The sequence below is a fragment of the Ochotona curzoniae genome, unplaced genomic scaffold (assembly GCF_017591425.1).
Source record: "Ochotona curzoniae isolate NIBS_2020 unplaced genomic scaffold, NIBS_Ocur_1.0 scaffold_4701, whole genome shotgun sequence".
In the NCBI taxonomy this organism is placed as follows: Eukaryota; Metazoa; Chordata; class Mammalia; order Lagomorpha; family Ochotonidae; genus Ochotona; species Ochotona curzoniae.
In genome coordinates, this window is record NW_024467122.1 from 17,280,149 (window position 1) to 17,300,065 (window position 19,917).

A 19,917-nucleotide genomic window follows, 5' to 3' on the forward strand; every position below is an offset into this window, starting at 1 on the left:
TCAGAGGGGTAGTGATTAGTGGATTAAAGCAGTTTGAAGATATGCAATATAATACAGCTTATGTAATGTTTAAAGAGATGTAAAATTACATAATCCTGATGTGGATATGTACGCATATGGTAACAGAATGCAAATGTTCAGAGAAAGGGCCACTTAGTAGAGCAGAATCAAAAAGGCTTGGAGAGCTGGTTGTTATATTTGGATAAAAATAATGTGTTTTTTTTAAAGATTATATGTGTATTTGTTTGAAAGGTGTGTGTGTGGTGGGGGAAGACTTATGGGAGAGAGAGAGAGAGGGAGAGAAAGAGAGAAACAGAAACACTTGTATCCAAAAATTTACTCACAAATGGTCCCAGTGGCTGGGGCTAAACCAGCCTGAAATCAGGACTCTAACTCCTTCCATGCCTTAGGCATGGGTGACAGGGGCACAAGTATTTGGACCATCTACTGCTACTTCCCTAGGCATATTAGCAGAGAGCTAGATCCTAAGTGCAACAGTCATCACCTGAACTGCTGTGCTGCCTTCTATACCACAATGTTGGCTCTTACAAGAGGTTGTAAATCAGGTTTCATTAAGAGAGGATTAAAAATTTAACTATTTGAAGCAAGCATGGAAAAGAAAGTGGTATTATAAATGCCTTTATATTTGTCACTCAAAATAAAACTTTTTGGGAGGCCAGCATTGTGGCACAGTGGGTACAACCACCATCTGTGGCACCGGCATGCTGCTTGAGTACCAGTTCAAGTTCCAGGTGCTCCACTTTTTATCCAACTCCCCGCTAATGTGCCTGGGAAAGCAGCAGAAAAGAACCCAAATATTTAGGCACCTGCCACCAACCTAGATCACCCAGATGAAGCTACTTTTTCCTGCCTTCAGGCTGGCTCAGCCCTGGCCATTGCAGCCATCTGGGGAGTGAACCATCAGATGGAAGATATATTTCTTTTTCTCCCTCCCTCCCTTTCTCTCTCTCTCTCTCTATCTCTCTTTCTGAAACTCTGATTTTCAAATAATATTTTTTTTTCACTGTGTGTTAAAAGAGGGGGAATAGCTGTTGCGTTTTATTTGGCTATAGCATCTGAGAGCCCTGAGTTGATTGATTTAAATACTACGGAGATTCATGATGGTACTGGAAAGGATGGTCCCCAGTGTGGGCTTCGTTGGAGGCTCCTGATGTCATTAAGATCTCTAGTTCTTTTCACCTCTGTCCTCTGCCAGCCCCTGGATTGGCTGCATCCTCAGTGAGCAGCTACAGGGCTGCAAAGTTCTAGGTCTCATTATCACTCAGGTCAGCTTTCATAGTAGAAGAGTCAGCCTTCTTAGGAATAAGGAAATACTTTCTGGAACCCTCAACAGACTTCCCTTCCTATCTTAATTTTTAAAAATGATTTATTTATGTATTTGAAAGCTAGATTGACACAGAAAGGGAGATACACACATACACACAAATACCATCCATCTGCTGGTTTACTCCTCAGATGCTTGCTGAGCCATGCTGAAGTCAGTAGCCTGGAATCCCATCCAAGTTTCCCCTGTGGGTACAGGAGCTTACATAATAGGACTGTCTTATGCTGCCTCCCAGTTGCACTGGCAGGCAAGTTGAATTGAAAGTACAGAGTAGCCAGGACTCAAATCAGGATATGGGCATCCCAAGTGGTGGGATGTCATAATACCTGACCTTCCCTTACATTTTTTTTTTTTCAATTGGAAAGCCAGATCTACAGGAAGAAGAGACAGAGAAAAGGATCTTCCATCTGCTGGTTTACTCCCCAAGTAGTCGCAATAGCTGGGGCTTAGCTGATCTGAAGCCAGGAGCCTCTTTCAGGTCTCCCAAGTGGGTGCAAGGTCCCAAGGCTTTGGGCCGTCCTCCACTGCTTTCCCAAGTCATAAGCAGGGAGCTGGATGGGAAGTAGAGCACCCAGGACAAGAACCAGTGCTCTTATGGTATCCCAGTGCTTGCAATGTGAGGATTTTGCCATTGAACCATTGTGTTGGGGCCTTTTCCTTACATTTTACAGATTGTATGCTGATTCCAGAAAAGATCCTTAGGATTATCTTAGACCAGTTGTGCTCAGTTCCGGACCATATTCTTATAAGGAACATGGATGTGTGCAGGATTAATAGCTGACTGATAGAAATCAGAGTCTGTTAGGAAGAACAGAAAGAGGTACAGGTGCTGAACAGACAAGGCGCAATGTTCATTGCCATAACATGGAGTGTGTATGGGTGTTGGTAGTTTCACCATACTGTGTTCAGGCCATTCTCCAGGTTCCTGCACTACCAGTAATTGTGGACTGTTAGATAGTCTGTTAATTTTATGTGATTCCTTGACCGCAAGGTGTGTGTTTATTTATATATATATATATATATATATATACACACACACATATATATGGTATCAATATATATTATATATGATATGTGATATGTTATGTATTATATATTATATATTGTGATATATATATAATTACTCAGGCTGTAAATGGATGAGATTAATGTTTATTTATCTATTTTTGTAAATAGCTAAGTAAAAATTGGTGGTAATAGGGAGTCTTATATCTGCTGACCCACTCTTCAAATGGTTATAAAAGCTAGGTCTTGGTTAGGTCAAAGACAAAACCAGGATCTCCATCGAGGTATTACATATGGATTGCAGAGAGTCAAATGCTTCCTAGGCACATTAGCAGGAAATAGGATTAGAAGTGGAGTAGTCAAGACTTGAACCAGCACACTCTGATGAGATAGCATTTTCTAAGTAGTGGTTTAATCTGCACTGCCATAATGCCTCGCTAGATTCACTTTTAAACTAGCAGACTAATAAGACATCCTAATATGAGTGGACCTCGCCTTCTCAGGTAGAGATTTAAATAGAATAAAAGGTTGACCTTTCTTGAGGCAGAAGAAATTCTCTGTATCTGATCGCTTTAAAAAAAAAAAAGCCAAGATGTTGTGTCTGGGTATTTCAGATTTGTTAGCCTGCATAATTGTGTGGGACTTTCCTTGTAATAAATCCTTACATCCATACGTCCGTTTGCCCATCCACTTGTCAATCCACCCGTCCATCCACCCACTCACCCACCTATCCACCCACCCACCCATCCATCCACTCATCTAGTCACCCATTCACCCACCTATCCATTCTTCCTTCCTTCCATCCATCCATCCATCCATCCATCCATCCATCCATCCATCCATGCATCTACCTATCCATCCACCCATTCATCTGCCCACCCATCCATGCAGCCAACCATCCACCCATCCATCTATCCATCCTATTGTTTTAGTTTCCACAGAGAATTTTAACACCTTTTTCAAATCCCCAACCTCCCCTGATATCCAGATAGTATCCCCTAAGTGCCTGGAGTATAGAAAATCAGGGACCACCACTGTTTCCTGCCTGGCACTGACTTCATAAGCAGAAGCTCAAGTGTTAAGAACAAACAACATTGGAAGAAGGGGGGAAAATGCTCCTTCTCACAGAGACATCAACATCTTTGTTTCTATCATCTTTTAATATTTTAAAAATTTTACCTTGTTCATGTTTTGTAAAATTTCGAGTGTTTCCTCAGGGTATATTCACTGGCCCAATTTGAGATTTTAGGAATATTGTCAAGAATTTTCCACAAAGTATTTCCATTTTGGCAGCAGCTGCCTCTTTTTTTTTTTTTTTAAGTTGCTATGGCCCCTTGAGATTCATGTTTTACCTCAAATTACACATTTGCTTTGTGAATCTTGTTGTGGTAGTGACTAGAAAATTTGTCATCTGAAAGGAGAACCTTTTATTTTGAGAGAGTTTGAAATGGAGGAGTGGGCAGAGGAAGTGGCTTAAGGAGTCGAAATCTGTTGATTGTTGTGAGTCTTTTGAAGAAGGACTGGAAGATAGAAATGATTTGCTTTGGTTCCCAGGGAGAATGTTCTAGAACTCATGTAATGAAAATAGTTGCCTGTGTCCTCCCCTTTGTCAGTCACATTACCAGTTCCCTTTCTTTTTGCAAACACACATTTAAATAAAATGCGAGATCTGAGATCTGCTTTTTTTTACCTTTTATCTGTCTCTCCTGTTGTCAGAGAAGTCTACTGTTGGCAAGCAGGGAAGCCCAGTGCACTTGTCATTGTTTTTTTCTTTAACAGAAGGGACCACTCTGATAGTAATTACATAGACTCCAGGGCAGGAGCAAGAAGGGATGTTTTTGGTACTTACTTGAGGAGAGAGGATAAGTAAGATATTTTCCTTCTGGTTTTATCAGGGATTCTTACAAAACATAATTTAATTGAAAAAATACAATTTCAGTTCTTTCCCCTGAAGTGTCATTCCTTCCCCATAACTGAATTAAGGCTAACAAAACAAAATTCTAGCTTTTGCATTCTTATGCTAGCCAAAGAACTCCAGTACCCCACTTCTGCTTTCCTAGGTCCAGTAAGAAGTACTAGTTCACACAGCAGATTGGAGTCCCTTGGGGCCTCTTAAAATCTGAAAGCAAAAACCTATCTCCATTTGAAATCATGTTTGAGGATGGTTGCATATTTGAGAATGGATCCTCAAAAAGATATGGAATCCCAATTTTCATCAAAATATTCTAAGTGTTACATTAAGGTTAAGTCAGACCATCAGGGATTACTAGACCATGGTTAGTTATATCCTATATTTTGAGCATATCAAAAAGAGGGTACGAAGAACTTTGTGTGAGGTAGTTAGGCAAAAGGTAGTCTAGTGGGAAAATCAGTGGAGTTATGATATTTCATTGTTTCAAAATTCAAGTGTTTATAATGAGGAAGCATGTCTTTGTTATATCTGACCAATTTTGATATTTACATACCCCATGTTAGAGAGCCTGGTTTGAGACCTAGCTTCCCCTCCAGCTTCTTGTTAACAAGAGTTCTGGGAGACAGGAGGTGCTTGTGGCAGATCTGAATGATGTTCCTAGCTCCTGGCCTTGGTCTAGCCCAGCTCCGAGTGTTGCCATTAGGGAGTGAACCAGTATGTGGAAGATTTCTTCCCTCTCTTTGTCTCTCTTCTTAAAAAAAAAAAAGAAAAAGAAAATAATGAAAAATTTAAGAAAAAATTTAGTGGCATAGCATATTGAACCAGTTGCCAAGAAATATCAGTTCAGAAAGAGAAGCAAATAAAAAACTGGGCAATTTAACAGTTCCAGGAGAACCTGCTGCCTCTTACATGCTTCATAACCCTCCACAAGTGACAGAATGACGCACTAATTCCTGGTATCCACTAGCATTTGAAATGTCAAGTTCTTGGGAGAGATTGCTTTGTTTTCAGTTGTCCTATCTTTTGTTAACTTTGTGCTTAACCTTGAATACAGCCTTTTGTTTGAGTTTTAGGATTTATACTGCAAGCCACTAGAATAGTAATTTTGCCATTGTCATAATGTGACTTTGGTCACATTGGATCAAAAAGTTAATACTGGAAAACAAAAGTGGTTTCCTCTCTTAGGCACAGCAGGTGTAGCCTAGCAGCTGGATGTAAGAAGACACTTTAAAAAGCTCATGGAAAACTAGACTTTATAAAACTTTAAAAATTCATGCATGATTCTTAATACTACACATTTTCCATGAACTCTTTGAAGAAATTTAAGTTAATTAAATAGCTTCAAACTCATTAAAAATATTTTAGGTGTCACAAAAGCCAACATATATTTTGCTTCAAGTGATTTTTGCTTTTGACCTTTGAACTCTGGTGCGGCTTAGGAGAAATCTAATCTGCATGTTTGTGATTTCATTTACACTTCACTTACCCCTGTGTGGTTTCTCAAGGGCCTGTCCATGCTCAAGAATTTGGGGAGACTATTTTTCTTTAGTGCTGGGAAGGAGAGTTTTGCCAGAGTAAGTGATCTCAAATCCCAAAGGTTCAGGGTCAATGGGAAGCTCAGAACCCATTAAGTTCAAGTTGGTTCCACATGTTACAAAAATGTGTCTTCCTCTTGCTCCCATGGGTGTTAGGCAACTCTTTGCAGTAGGATTTGCAGTTGTTCTGTTCCTGGCCCTGATGGGCACTTGGCATTTTTGCCTATCTCTGCAGCACATCTGCTTCACCCCCTTCAAAAACTCAGATTCTTGCTTTCCAAAGACTGAGGAGCCCCCAAGGTCTTTACTTCCAGAAGTAAAATTTCTTCCCAGCTTCATCTGCCAAGGGCAGAAATACCTGATCCCAAACATACTTTTCTCCCATCTTCAAGTATGTTTAATTTCACCCTAAAAACAGCCCAGAACTCAGCTCCCATGTGTACAACTCCTTCCTAATATGCAATCATACTGGGAAATTCTCTCTTTCTCAATATAGCAGGGTTATATCCCCCACTCCTAACTGTGGCTTTCTAAAATTCTACATTATTTATACATATCATGCAGGTAATTCTGTATTTATATGTTCTGTTCCTTCAGGGGTTTCCACGTGCTTGATCTTTGTTCCCCTTTGGATTGGTGTCTTGGTTGCCAGTGTTACCTCCCTCCTTGTGTGCATAGCCCTGGTCTGAGGGTTCATTCAGCTCATGTTTCTCTGAAGGGGCTCAGAAATGAGGCTTGTTGGTCTGAACATATCTGATGATCTTTTTCTTCTTTGGGAAGGGACTGGGGGGCCAGTCCTGCCAAGGGATAGTAGGGCTAGGTCCAACAGAGACTTCTGGGAACATTTCCTTATTCCTCAAAAATGCCTGACTGGAGAAGCAATAGCTTCCCTTCTGCTGCTGCTCATGGTGGTGTCTCTATGTCTTTCTACCTAGGAGAGGTGCCTGGTGCACAGTCAGACTTCCTAAGGTCCTGGGAATTGCAGATCTGAGGACAAATTTGGCACACTGAGAGCTTCAGAGTAGAAAGAAGGCAGGGGTCTGGGACTTCTAATTTGAGACACATAAATACACACATACACGTGCACACACCCACACCCACACACACAGAGCTCCTCTTTACTGGTTCAATCCTCACTTCATGATGACCCCTGTTTGGAGTATGAAGCAAGGAACTGGGAATTCAATCCAGGTTTTGTATATGTACAGCAGGGACCTGACTACTTATGCCATCATGACAACCATCCACGCTGGCTCTACATTGGCAGGAATCGAGTCAGGTACCCTGATATAGGATGTGAGCAACCTAATTTCTAGACCAAACTCTTGTCCCAAGGTTTAAGATGCTGATAACACTGATGGACTACTAGCAAGTGATTCTGAGAATGTCTTATTCTATGAATAATGAAAATTCCTTGGAAGTCAAAGTGTTCTGGGTTGAGTTTTCTGTTCTAGGAAACCTGAACTCTTCCTAATACTTCACTCACTTTTCTGAGTGAATTTCCAACCAGCTTTGGTAGGGAGAGTACTGGGGATATCAGAGGGTGCCAGTTGCTTCCTGTCGCTTTCCATTCTCCCTGCACCCCGCCACCCCCCGCCCCCCACCGGGGCTGCGTCCCTTCACTCAAAGTTTACCACACCAGGGGGTATTCTTCCAAGTCTCCTAACCCATCTATCTGAAATTTCTTTTTTTTGTCTCCTGAGCTCCTACGTCTGTGCCTCCCTTTAAATCTTATCCTGCAACAGACCCTTTCTCATTGGCATTTGATTAGTTCCCTGTGATAGCCTGCATGAAGAATGCTCTATAAAATTGAGTTATGTTGTTCTGTGTTGTACTTCTCTGCCCTGGGGCCCAGTGGGAATCATGGGAAACAGATGAACACAGAGGTCAAAGGCACAGGCTGCAGAGGAAGCCTGCAGAGGGATGGCAATGTTGTGACCCTTCTGGGGACACATGGAGGAGCTGCAGTAGTAGTCTCCAGACCCTCCAAGGCACAGGCCTGAAGGAAAACACTGGTTTCTGGGACAGCCTGCAAGCCTGAAGGATGGGCCTAAGGGTTTCATCTCTGTAGACCACAGAATCTGAAAGAAGGTGATATTCCAGAAGCTGTCAAAGCCCAAGTCTAAGGTCTCTGCTGGACTCCTGCCAGACTCAGCCTTTGTGTCCAATCTTCCCCTGACTCCAAGAGTGTGTGCTTATGATAGGGACAAAGGACGTAACCTGGTGTAAACTTGGCTTTGCCTGTGATGATTTACTTGAGGGGACACCTTGAGAAGATGTGGAACATCTATACACTCTCAGGGTAACGTATGATCATCATTTGCTACTGGCTTTGTCCATAGATTTTTTAAAAAAGATTAATTTATTTTTATTGCAAAGTCAGATATACAGAGAGGAGAAGAGACAGAGAGGAAGATCTTCTACCCGATGATTCACTCCCCAAGTGACCACAATGGCTGGAGCTGAGCCAATCTGAAGCCAAGAACCAGGAGCCTCTTCTGGGTCTCCCATGTGGATGTAGGGTCTCAAGGCTTTGGACCGTCCTCAACTGCTTTCCCAGGCCATAAGCAGGGAACTGGATGGAAAGCGGGGCTGCTGGGATTTGAACTGGTGGCCATGTGGGATCCCAGCATGTTCAAGGCTAGGCTACTGAGCTGGGCCGCTGTGCATAGATTTTTATCCCCTCCCCTCCCTTCCCTTCCCCTCGCCCCATTTCCCCTTCCCTTCCCTCTCTTCCCCTCCCTGGGAAGGGGCACTTGTCCCAAGATTTAAGGTGGTTGATGACATTGTTGGACTACTAGCGGGTCACTCTTAGAATGTCTTATTCTGTGGATAATGAAATTTCCTTGAGGGTTCCCTTTCCTTCCCTTCCCTTCCCTTCCCTTCCCTTCCCGCTCATTTTATTTTTAAAAATTTTTATTGGAAGGTCAACTATACAGAGAGGGGAACAAACAGAGAGAAGATCTTCTGTGTGTTGATTCATTCCCCAAGCAGCCACAATGGCCCGATCCCTTATTTATTCATTTATTTATTTATTTTTAAAATTTATTTTATTTATTGGAAAGTCAGATATACAGAGAGGAGGAGAGACAGAGAAGAAGATCTTCCGTCCGATGATTCACTCCCCAAGTGAGCGCAACAGCCGATGCTATGCCAATCCGAAGCCAGGATCCAGGACCTTCTTCCGGGTCTCCCACACAGGTGCAGGGTCTCAGGTTGGGCTGTCCTTGACTGCTTTCCCAGGCCACAAGCAGAGATCCCTTATTTATTTTAAAGGTAAAATTCCTTCCCTTATTTTGAAGGTAAAGTTGGAGAGAGGGAGGGAGGGAGAGAGAAATTTTCCACTGGTTCACTCCCCAAGTGGCTGCAATGGTTTTGGCTGGCCCAGGCCGACATCGGGAGCCAGGAGCTTTATCCTAGTCTCCCATATGGGTGGCAGGAGCTCATTTACTTGGGCCGTTTTCTGCTGCTTTTCCCAGGCACACCAGCAGGGAGCTGGATTGAAAGTGCAAGAACTAAGACTTGAACCAGTGCGCATATGCGATGCTGGCATTGCAGAGGGTGGCTTAATGTGCCATGCCACCATCCGTGCTGGTTCCTAGTGACTCTTCTTGTTATACCTCCCTCCCATCTTTCCCAACTAACTTAGCATTATTTGCATCTCCTACTTTTCTGTGTTCTACTCTGTTCTCTGCAGGTTCCACTCTGGCAAGCCCCTTTCAGCTTCTCCTCACCTTCTTGCAAGCTTAGGTCACAGACCATTTCCTCCTTGAAGTGCTGACTCTGGGGCTCAGATCCATCTCTGCTGGGAAGTCTTCCAATTAACCTTTCTGACACATCGTTCCTTCATTTAAAGACTGCGCCACTGCACCCATGTGGGGAAAATCTGATTCCTGGCTTCATCCTGGCCTAACCCTGGGCCATAGAGATCATTTGAGGAGTGAACCAGCAGATGGAAAATCTCACTCCAACTCTGCCTTTCAAGCAAACAAACAAATAAACAAATAAAAAAGAATTCCCAGAGTGGCATACAGCAGGTGAATATGGATATCAGAATATTTTCTTAGTTTTCCTACGTACCTGGAAACATTTTTCCCCTTTCTGGACCTCCCATAGAACTCATTTGAAATTCTGTTGTCATATTTTTTTTAAAGATAATTGTTCATGAGATGCCTGTCTCCATTTGGGAATCATTTGCTGCCTCTAACCTCCCCTCGTAGTCTGCATATGAAAACCAAGATCACTGCTGAGATAACTGAGAACAGAGGTAGAAAGGCTAGAGTTGTTTTGACATTTATTTTTCCCTGGATCCTTTCATTTCACCCTTATCTGTTCCTTTAGGCCAGGTTAACTATTCAGGCTCATGTGGCCAGAACCTAACAGAAGAGCTCTTTGGGCACCTGATCTTGTACACAACAGACTTTCTGAACTCCACTCCCTTGGAACCTTTGTCTTCCTTCTGTCTCCTGGCCTAAAGCCAGACCCTTGATCACGGGCTGTGTTGGATTCTCTGGATTGATCTCTGTGTGATCTCCTGGAAAAGGTTCTATATTTTCACTCAGGACTTCACTTCTTGCTCCTCTGGACTCCCTTGTCCCGGCCTGGTTCAACCTCTGTAAGCTAACCCTGGTGCAAGCCTCAACTCTTGGCAAAACCAACTTTAGATTGGAGATGACTGTGGCAATTTGTGTACAAGATAAGGTGCTGCCTTGAAGTTCTTATATAAAGATGATATTTATAAATCTGTATGCCTTCCTTTTCCATGTCTCAGAGTGGACATTTTTCAAGCATTAAAAGTAACCATTCTTCTATTATTTCATCCCTTTACTAAGGTGTGAGATTATTATTTATTTTATGTTTTTTTTAAAGGTGAGGGCTATCCTCTTAGTTGTAGAAACTCAAAACAAAATGATTAAACCTGGAAAGTTTCTTACTTGGTGGGATAGGAGTTACTGCCTTTTATTAGTATATATTGCTAGCTCCGTTTCTAGCTGGTGAGAGGCTTTTTAAAATTGACAGTTGCTTTCCTAGCTATTTGTGGATTGGATGAAGAGACAGAAATACCAATCACTCAGATTTCCTCTCTGCTTTTGCTCCTGCCTGTTGGGGCAAGGCCCTTGGTTCCCAGCTAGTGATACCAAAATATCTCTGGGACCCCTATGGCAGGCTCTCTCACATGTTCACAATGGCACTGCACTCATCCAGGCTGTGTTGTGGGACTCTGGAGTCTGCCACAGGGTGGTGGTGGTGGGGCTTCTGCTTTATCTGGCACTGTGAGTTCCACAGACATTATTGCCATTCTCAGCCTCAGCATCATCTTCTCTCCAGGGTATCTGCCCAATGACAGCATCCCTTGCTGGAATAGGAGCCGTGAAGCCCTAGAGGTGCCAATGTTGTTAGATGATGTTTGTTTTACATAGGAGAAGAGCCACTTATTAGAATGGAGCCTGGTGGATCCACTGGCTGCTTAGGGGATTCCAATATTTATATACGACACTCCCTTAACCCAATGAGTGGCTGAGGACAGACAGAAAAAGTTCAAATGGCAGGCACTGTACAGCCTTCAGATTCACTACTGCCTTGACAGTGAAAGCTTGCTTCCTTGTTAAAATTTTCAATGCCTGGATTCTTGATTTCTCAGGCTAATAAAAGAGTTGTCTTACTCATCAGTTCTCCAGTAGATAGCAGATTTTCAGAGATTTAAACTCCCTGTTGTCCATAAGCAAGAGTCCTGAAGGCTGGCAGCTCCAGATTGCTAAACGCATAGTTCCAGGCTCTTCCACCTTTCAGCTTTCCCATCTTCAGCATGTCAGTTCTGTCCCTGTACTGATACTACTTTTGCAAGATGGCTGGGATGCTGATTTATATTGAATACACGATGAAGAGGCGGCTTCCTTCTTTGTAGATGTCTCTTTATGAACAAGGAAACATTTCTGAGACTCTGCCTCATGCCCTGACCCTTCAGAAGTCTTACATCTGATTAACGGGAATGACACCTGCAAAACCAGCTCCCAGGAAGAAGAATGGGATTAGCATGACTACTGTCATGAAGCCCACGGCTGTGAAGAGTGTGTGGACTGCCCAAGGAAAAGCTAGAGAGCTAGACATTCTGGGCAGAGAGCCAACAGGCAGCTACTCCCGGTATGACTGAATGCTGTGCCTCAGACAAAAACAAACACATGGCCCAAACAATGCTAAGCCTTTTCTGCACTCTATGCTTACAGCTCAGTAACGAGGAGCACGTGCAGCAGGTGTCTTGACTAACAAAGCCACAGAGAGGTTGACAGTTTTCACATTTCAAGGTTTGGAAAGAAAACACTCTACCTTCTGTGTGTCCTGTGAGGGACCTTAGTTCCAGGACAGAAATCGGGACTTGGGAAGGACCAGGGTGGGAGTGTGGTGGCGGTGGGTGGGAGCCAGGAAGTGAACTGAGGCTGCCAGGCTCCTGGAAACCTTGTAAAACACTGAGCCTGGCTAGGTGAGAGTTGGGCTTCCCCAAGGAGGAGAGGAAATGCCAAGCAAGCAGAGCAGGAATGGCTGCGAGGCCTGAGGTGGTTCTGATGGTTTATTTTTGGTTTATTTTCAGGAAGCTGAGGGAATCTCAGTTTGACAACCTTCGTTGTACTGGAAAACAACTTTGGAGGAAGTACTAAATATTTAGCTTTGACTCTTAATCCACCACCTGTGCATTTCTGCTTGAAGAAAATGCTAACTTTCTCCTTGCCTGGGGAACTCTGGCTCTGTGTACATGATGGGCTGTTTGAGTTCTGTGTTCTGTAAACTCACAGTAGCATTTGGAGATTCCCACACTTTCTGAGCACCAGGAGTTTGGCAGTCCCTTAATGATCAGCCATGCTTATAGGAGACATTCACAACATCAATGAGCCAGCTAGCTGATACTTCCTAATCATTTCAACACTATTAGATTGTACTCCTTCGCCTCAGAGTCAGTCTTTCACTTGAATCTTCTAGCAGCTCAAGGTAAAGGGTGACTATGATATGGTTATATTCTGTGACCTAAAATACTATATGCTTTGACGTATACTAAATTAAGCCAGGGAATCAGATTTGAACTTGTCTTTGCTTTGTTCTCAGTGAGTGACATTTAGAGTTAACTGAATTTTGGGCTTATTATTCCTTGTTTATAAAGTGGGCATTATTAGTACCCTCTCTGGCATATTCATGATATTTAACATATATCAGTTGTCCCTCCTCCACCAAATGTTCCCATGTCTGAATGGACAGCAAGCGACAAGTCAAAGAATACACTTGTTTCTTGTACACTTGAAAAGAGATCTGCAAACCAAAGATAATATGTATGTAATATAAAATGATTATGTATATTCATATATAATATTGGTATGGAGCTTTTGTAATTCTATCCTAATTGTGGAATAGGAGTCTTATGACTGGAAGATGCTTGCCACCTTTGGTCCCGCACAGTAGCTAGCATGGTCTTTCTAAAACTTAAAACCTGTCATCATCTCTCTTGAGTGGGTGTGGGCCTTGGGCTGTCTGGCTCTGCTCCTGGGAAGGCCTGCATTGCATATTGGAGTGCCTGGGTTTGAGTCCTTCATCTGCCTCTAATCCAGCTTCCTGCTAATGTGCACCCTAAGAGCAGTAGTATACTCACTGTTAGAAGCCTGGTTTCTGTAATTCTGCCAGGATGTAACTCCATTCTGGCAAAATCCCATGTTATCTCCCAGGTTTTTATTGCAGTAAAGTTAAGTCATCATCCCTATGGCAGGGATACTGGTGGAAAAAAACACCCAGCCAATAGATCCCTTACACGAACAGTGCCAGCAGACAGCAACCCCAATTAAAATGAGAACAAAGGAAACACGGGGAGGCTCTGAGACCCTGCAACCCCATTTGAATCCTGCTTGACTGATTGGCGGCTTTGGACCTCTTTTCCTTCAGTCTGTGCAGTGGGGCTTCCAAAATTTCACAGTAAACATGTATTATGAAAACTTAGATTTCAAAAAATGTTTGGTACTAAAATCAGCTTAACTTTTCTATTAACCTTTTCAGATGTTCTCATATATAATTGTGCAGTCCTGTTCCCATATCAAGTGTTCTGCAGAACAAGGATCTGTGCCAGAGAGCCTGGTCAAGGCACTTAGTAGATACTCAGAAAATACTGGATGAGCAATGATTATAAAAAAAGAGAGGCACTGAACTGAATAGCTAGTCTTGCTTCAAAGAGCTTGGGGTTACTGTGATTCTTCCTGGTTGCTTTCTGCTGGGATGTGGGGTGCAGGTGTGTTTACTCACATCTAGATAGGGTCACTTGGGGTGGATATGTACATGCACATGTACACATTCCAGAAGAAACTACAGTGTGATTTTTTTTTTTTTTTTAGTGACTCAGAAGAAAACTTCATTGGCCGGGAGGCATAATGGAAGTAGATGGTAGCAGGAAAGTCAGGCTTTCACAATCGCAGCAGCAAGGCAGACATAGGTAGGAGCCTTTGGGTAGCAGAAATGTGGGTGCTGTTGGGTGTCTCGGGGGTGAGGAAGCGTACCACTGGGGGCAAGGTGGGTCCTTTCAGTGGCAGCAGCAGGGAAGACATGTCCTCTTCATCCATCTCTTGTTCCCAATGAGGCGCTCCTTCCATGCAGCAGCCGCTTCCGGCATTTCAAAGGAGCAGCTAGAGCATTGCTTTCTGTGGAATACTCAATAAGCTGCATTTCTATACACTGTGTTTTACTGCCATTGCGCACAATGTGACACATTTGGGATTTCGTTCCAAGCGGGTTATGCATTTGTGAAGGTGTGTTTTCTCATCGTCATGAAAGGAGTTTTCTCACACAAGAACAACTGTGCCCATTCGTGTTGAGCAGAAGCATTTTCACGTGCTGAGTTTTGTTCCTATAGCTTCTCTCTGAGCAACTTGGTGGTCTAGCGTTGGGCTAATTAGCAAGCAGACCGGGCAGGAAGGAGCTGTGGGCAGTATTGTACTGGCCCAGGTGGGGCCAGCAGAGGCAGGTCATCACTCAACGTTGAGCCCAGCTTCCCATGGTGGACCGAGTGTTTCTTAGTCTCTGTCCTGGGTCGGCCCAGAGTCGAGGTACCAGAGTAATGAAAGGACCTGAGCAGAAAGCACGGTGTGATTTTGATGTAATGATAGGGAAAGACAGGTTTTTGAAAGAATTTTTTTCAACACCGTATGGAATTTTAGCTTCTTTTCCTTGCTCAGATGATTTAATTGGATTGATTTTTGGTTTTAAATTTGAGGTTTTCCAGAAAGTTTTCAGCTTAGTGCCAAATAGGAGTTGGTGGGTACTTTAGGAAAATGACTGCTTACTGTCAAATAATTTCCTAGTGGCATTTGAAGGGGATTTTCCTGGGGAAAGATATTAACACTGGTTTTCTTATTCATTATTTCAATCTGCACTACTCTGTTCTTATTTAACACATGCAATTCTAACATACTCTTGGCATTTCATTGTGTATTATCTGGTAGCTATTTCATAGTCCCACGCCTGTGGATTTTCTAGGAACAAGAATCAGGTTTTTATGTTGAGGCTGTACTGACTGGAATGTCAAATGGGGCCAAAGGTAATTATTCATCATTTGTATGATTCACACCATCCTCTATGATTTTTAAGAAACTCAAGAATCAATATTCTCCTCCTGTTTCAGATGTGGGAAAAGAGTGGAGAGGAAAGGACTTAAAGAGGCTCAAAGGGCATGAGTTGGATTCACCATGAAAATCTTACCACTTGGCAAATAGCTTTTTTTTTTTTTTTCAGGCCATTGCCTTGGCAGGATTCCTTTGGGAAATGTAGGAGGCATTATAATATTAAACCCAAACATTGTGAATTCTAGTTTGTTTCTTCTCAATTTGAAAAATGAATGTGGAAAGGAACACTTCTGATAAGCAATGAGACAAAGATATAGTATCAGGTGAAGGAGTGAAGTGTAGAAAAACTGAAATCATTTAGCAACTGGATTGAAGCTAGCCAGAATTTCACTACCTCTTAAAACCTGAGCCCAGCCCAGCACAAAGGGGTATGTGTCTTGCTGTGTCTTCAGTGAGGGCCATTTAACACTGGGACTTTTTCCAGCCATGTATTTCAGTAACAGCAACCCTTCCTTCAACATTTGGGGCTTGCCACTTTGAAAATCAATACTCTTCAGTGTCTGCTGAAATCTCTCATTTGTTTTTCTGTAGAGTGTATATAGGATGACCATATAAATTATCCTCTCTACTAGAGCATTTTTGGCAGTGAAAGGGAGTGTCATCTCAGGGTGCTTGGGTCTGTCACTCTTGTGGAAAACTTGAATGGAGTTTTAAGCACCTGACTTTGATCTGGCCCCATATCTACTGGGCAGAGGCATTTGGGAAGTGAATCAGCAAATCTCTCTCTCCTGATTTCTCCTTCTCTCTTTGTCATTCGGATTTTAAATAAAGAAATGAATAAATCTTTATAATTAAAAAAAAAGAGGGAAAGGGAGATTGGTTATCGGTTGTATCACAATTTGTAGGTATTAACTGAGACTATCACATGAAGACTTGAAAGATAACAGAAAGTGAAGCTATAGAAACCTAGACTTGTATGATGTGTTATGGGAATGTTACTTCATGTGTATATTTATACAGCCTTAAAAGAACAGGTGATTAAGTCTTTCAGCTCGATGTGGTGATGGAGCTAAGCTGCATCATCTGCATTCTCAACCAGATCCTTGTTACAAGCCTATGGCATGACTCATATTCCCAAGAAAGGATCACCACTGGCCTCTCCAGCCGTTGAACCCAGAATCTTACGTCCATCAAGCAGAGTTCTTAACCAGGCTTAGATTCCGCAGGACCCTATCAGTTGGTCATATGCTAGACTGTAACATCAAAGCAAAAACGTGACATGTTTTGGGCTTTTCTGTAAGACCCCAGATTCTAGTCTTTCTTTATCAGTAGCTAACTGTGATTTTTGGCAAGTCACATAACCTGTGTTTTGGTTTCCTTATCTCTAAAATAGAGGCAATCCTATCTGATGTGCAGACCTCAAAGCTTTGTTGGAAAGATGCAGTGAGGTGATGTATGGGGAAACCTTCTGGAAAGTGCTATGCATATGTGAAGTGTTATCATCGTGGGAGAGAAGGAGAGACATGAGATGAGAGGGGAAATCAGGGCTTCCAACCCCAGTAGGCCCAGTAGATTAGGTTTAGGCAAACAAATAATGAAAAGGAAGCCAGGGAAGAGACATTCTTCTCCTTTATGAAAAGGAGTAGGGAAGGAGCAAAAGAGGGCAGAAAAATGTAGCTGGGAAAACTCAGGGAATACCAGATGGTTTAGCATTTCTGAATTCCTCTGATGACACTTTTCCCTCAGAGTCTGGCAAAACCTCATTGAAAATGAATGTGTTGGAAAAACACCCATGTGAGAACCTGGGTTCCAAGGCTTAGGAATACATTGACTCATTGCTGATTGAGAAGATGGGGTTTATTTTGCAATCTGGTAGGAATCAAACTATCATACTTGCCTTTCTGGCTGACATTTTGCCAAGATTAAGCAAAACTATGTCAAATTGCTTTTGATGGCCTGTACTAGTACATTCTAAATTATATTATGAAATAATAACTTTGTGGAACACACCAATAGATATTAATTATTCTAGTAATGGCCATTGTTTTTTCTTTAAAATGATTACAACTTAAAAAAAAACTATAGAATTCTTCTATATTTATAGAAAACCTTAGACCAAAAGATCTAGCTAATAAAATAATAAAAACCAAGCATAGTCCTGCCACCAAGGGATTATAGCAATATTTGGATGAATGGTCTTAAAATAGGCTTGAAATACTTATTTATTTATTTAGAGAAGGAGAATTTCCTTTTCTAAATAATGGAGATGGAGAGGTTCCATCTGCTAATTCACTCCCCAGTTACCCACAACAGATAGGAGGATAGGGTTGTGGCTGGGTAACAGCTGGACTAAGGCCAAAGCTGGGAGCCAGGATCTCAATCCAGGTCTTCCATGTGGTTGGCAGGAACACAGTCCCGTGAGCCAACACCACACTGCATCCCAAAGTTTGTATTACCAAGAAATGAGTCAAAAGCCAGAACAGGGAAAAAACAAAACAAAACAAACAAAACAAAAAACAAAACAAAAAACCTCCGGTATTCTGATGTGGATATGCATGTCTTAACTTCCAAGTTCAATACACTTTCAATTTCGGATTTTTTTTTTTGACATGTATATACAGTATTTTAAAAGTAAAAATGGACGCATGGGGATTGTGCCACTTAGAATGCACACATCTCTAGTTGAAATGCCTGGGTTCAAGTACTAGCCCTGCTTCTGATTCTAGCTTCTAGCTAATGTGTACCCTCAGAGGGAGCAGGTGATAGCTTAGGTCCCTGCTGCCTGTGTGAGAGGTCTGACCTGAATTTCTGGCTACTGGTTTCAGCCTGGGTTGGGCTTCAGGCAGTTGGGGAGTGAACTAACCAATGCAAGATCTCTTTTGTCTGTCTCTCTCCTTTCAAATAAAATGAAAGTAAGATTTAAAAAGGAAAAAAAATCTTTCATTTTTAGTAATTCTTTAACTTATTTATGATCATATTTTGATAGGATGTTAATTTTTTTAAAGTTAGTTTATGTTTTACTGGGAGATTCCAAACAAATCTATAGCTAATAATGATATAAGATGAAGATGGAATGGCAGCAGGTACTCTGGAACACTTAGGAAGAACTTTTCTCTTAGGCTTAGAGAGTCAGAAGGGGGCTCCTGGAGGAAAGGACATAGAAGTTGAGACCCAAAAGATGACTAGGGGGAAGCCGACTATGGTGGATGCTACCATTCACCTGAGACTTATTTCCCAGCTGGCAGTCATGTTGCTTGTGATGGCACTCAGCTGAAGTTCTCTCCAGGAATTGCCCTCTACTGCAGGAAGCTGCCTTGCTCAAGGCTCCCTGCCACTGTGTACAGCATGGGAAAGGCCTACCTCTCCACTTCCATTAGGGTAACTCTGCATGTCATCCTAGTGCTACAGCTCATGGTTGATTGTGGCCCTGACTGTAGCTCCATTGTAGTTCAACATCTCCTCCATCCTGATCTGCCTTTTTTTTGACTGATGGTGTTCCCAAGAGCACTGCCCAATAAAAATTGTGCACACAAACTCTGGTCAGTGTAGGCTATAAGCAGTGGTTTGGTAGGGGGAGTAGGAAGAGGATTCCTAAAAGGTGGAACATCTTTCAGGCCTAGAGTTGATAAGGAAGAGAAAAATTTTTATAGAGCTTGGAATGTGTAGGTGAAGTCAGCAGGAGAGAGAGGTTATTCTAGAATGAGAGTCAAGCTTTTGTGACCCATGTCAAGGATATGAGAAGACTGTAGATCTTCAAGACCCATGGAAGGCTCCTGAAAGGTATAGATCGTTCAAGAGGCATAGTCTGATACGTGTTTGAGAAAGATCACCTTGGTGGTGGCACAGCATCATTCATAAAACCTTTCCTGAATAATGATCATTGCATTTTTTAATTAAAAGAGTGGGGTTACTCAGTATCTCTTTCTGGGCTTCACATGTTTACACAATGCATAGCAAACCACATGTCCCCTAGACAAGTTCTATAGTGACTGCTGGTATTTGCAGAGGTCCTGTGACTCCTTTAAAACTCAGAAAGCCCTCAGGCATAATTCTTCAGACTTTGTTTTTAAATGAAATATCAAGGATGTGCCAGAATGTACTCTTATTCCCATGAAGGAACCAAGAAAACAGCTCCAAAAAGGAAGACAGGCTTGTGCCTAACACATGGTGAGGGCTCAATAAATGAGTAAAAGGAAGGAGAAATCTCAGACATGGGCAAATTGCAATAGTTAGTTCCTGTGATGACAAAATGGGTATAGTAACGGATTCTGCCTCTTAAGCTTGTTGTGGTAGGTAAATAAGAAAATGTGGATAAAACTCTTATTTTGGTGTCTGAATAGAGCCTCAAAGTCTTAGTTATGCAAATAGTTCAAAGTTTGACATTCTCCGTATTGGTTGATCTTTAATGATTAAAACCAAATTTCAGGTATCTATTTGTCTCTTGTCCTAGTCACTCCGTAATATCACTTTAAAAGAGATAAAAAATCAGAAAATAAAGCTAAAAGATTCATTTACTCAATGATTTAACAACTG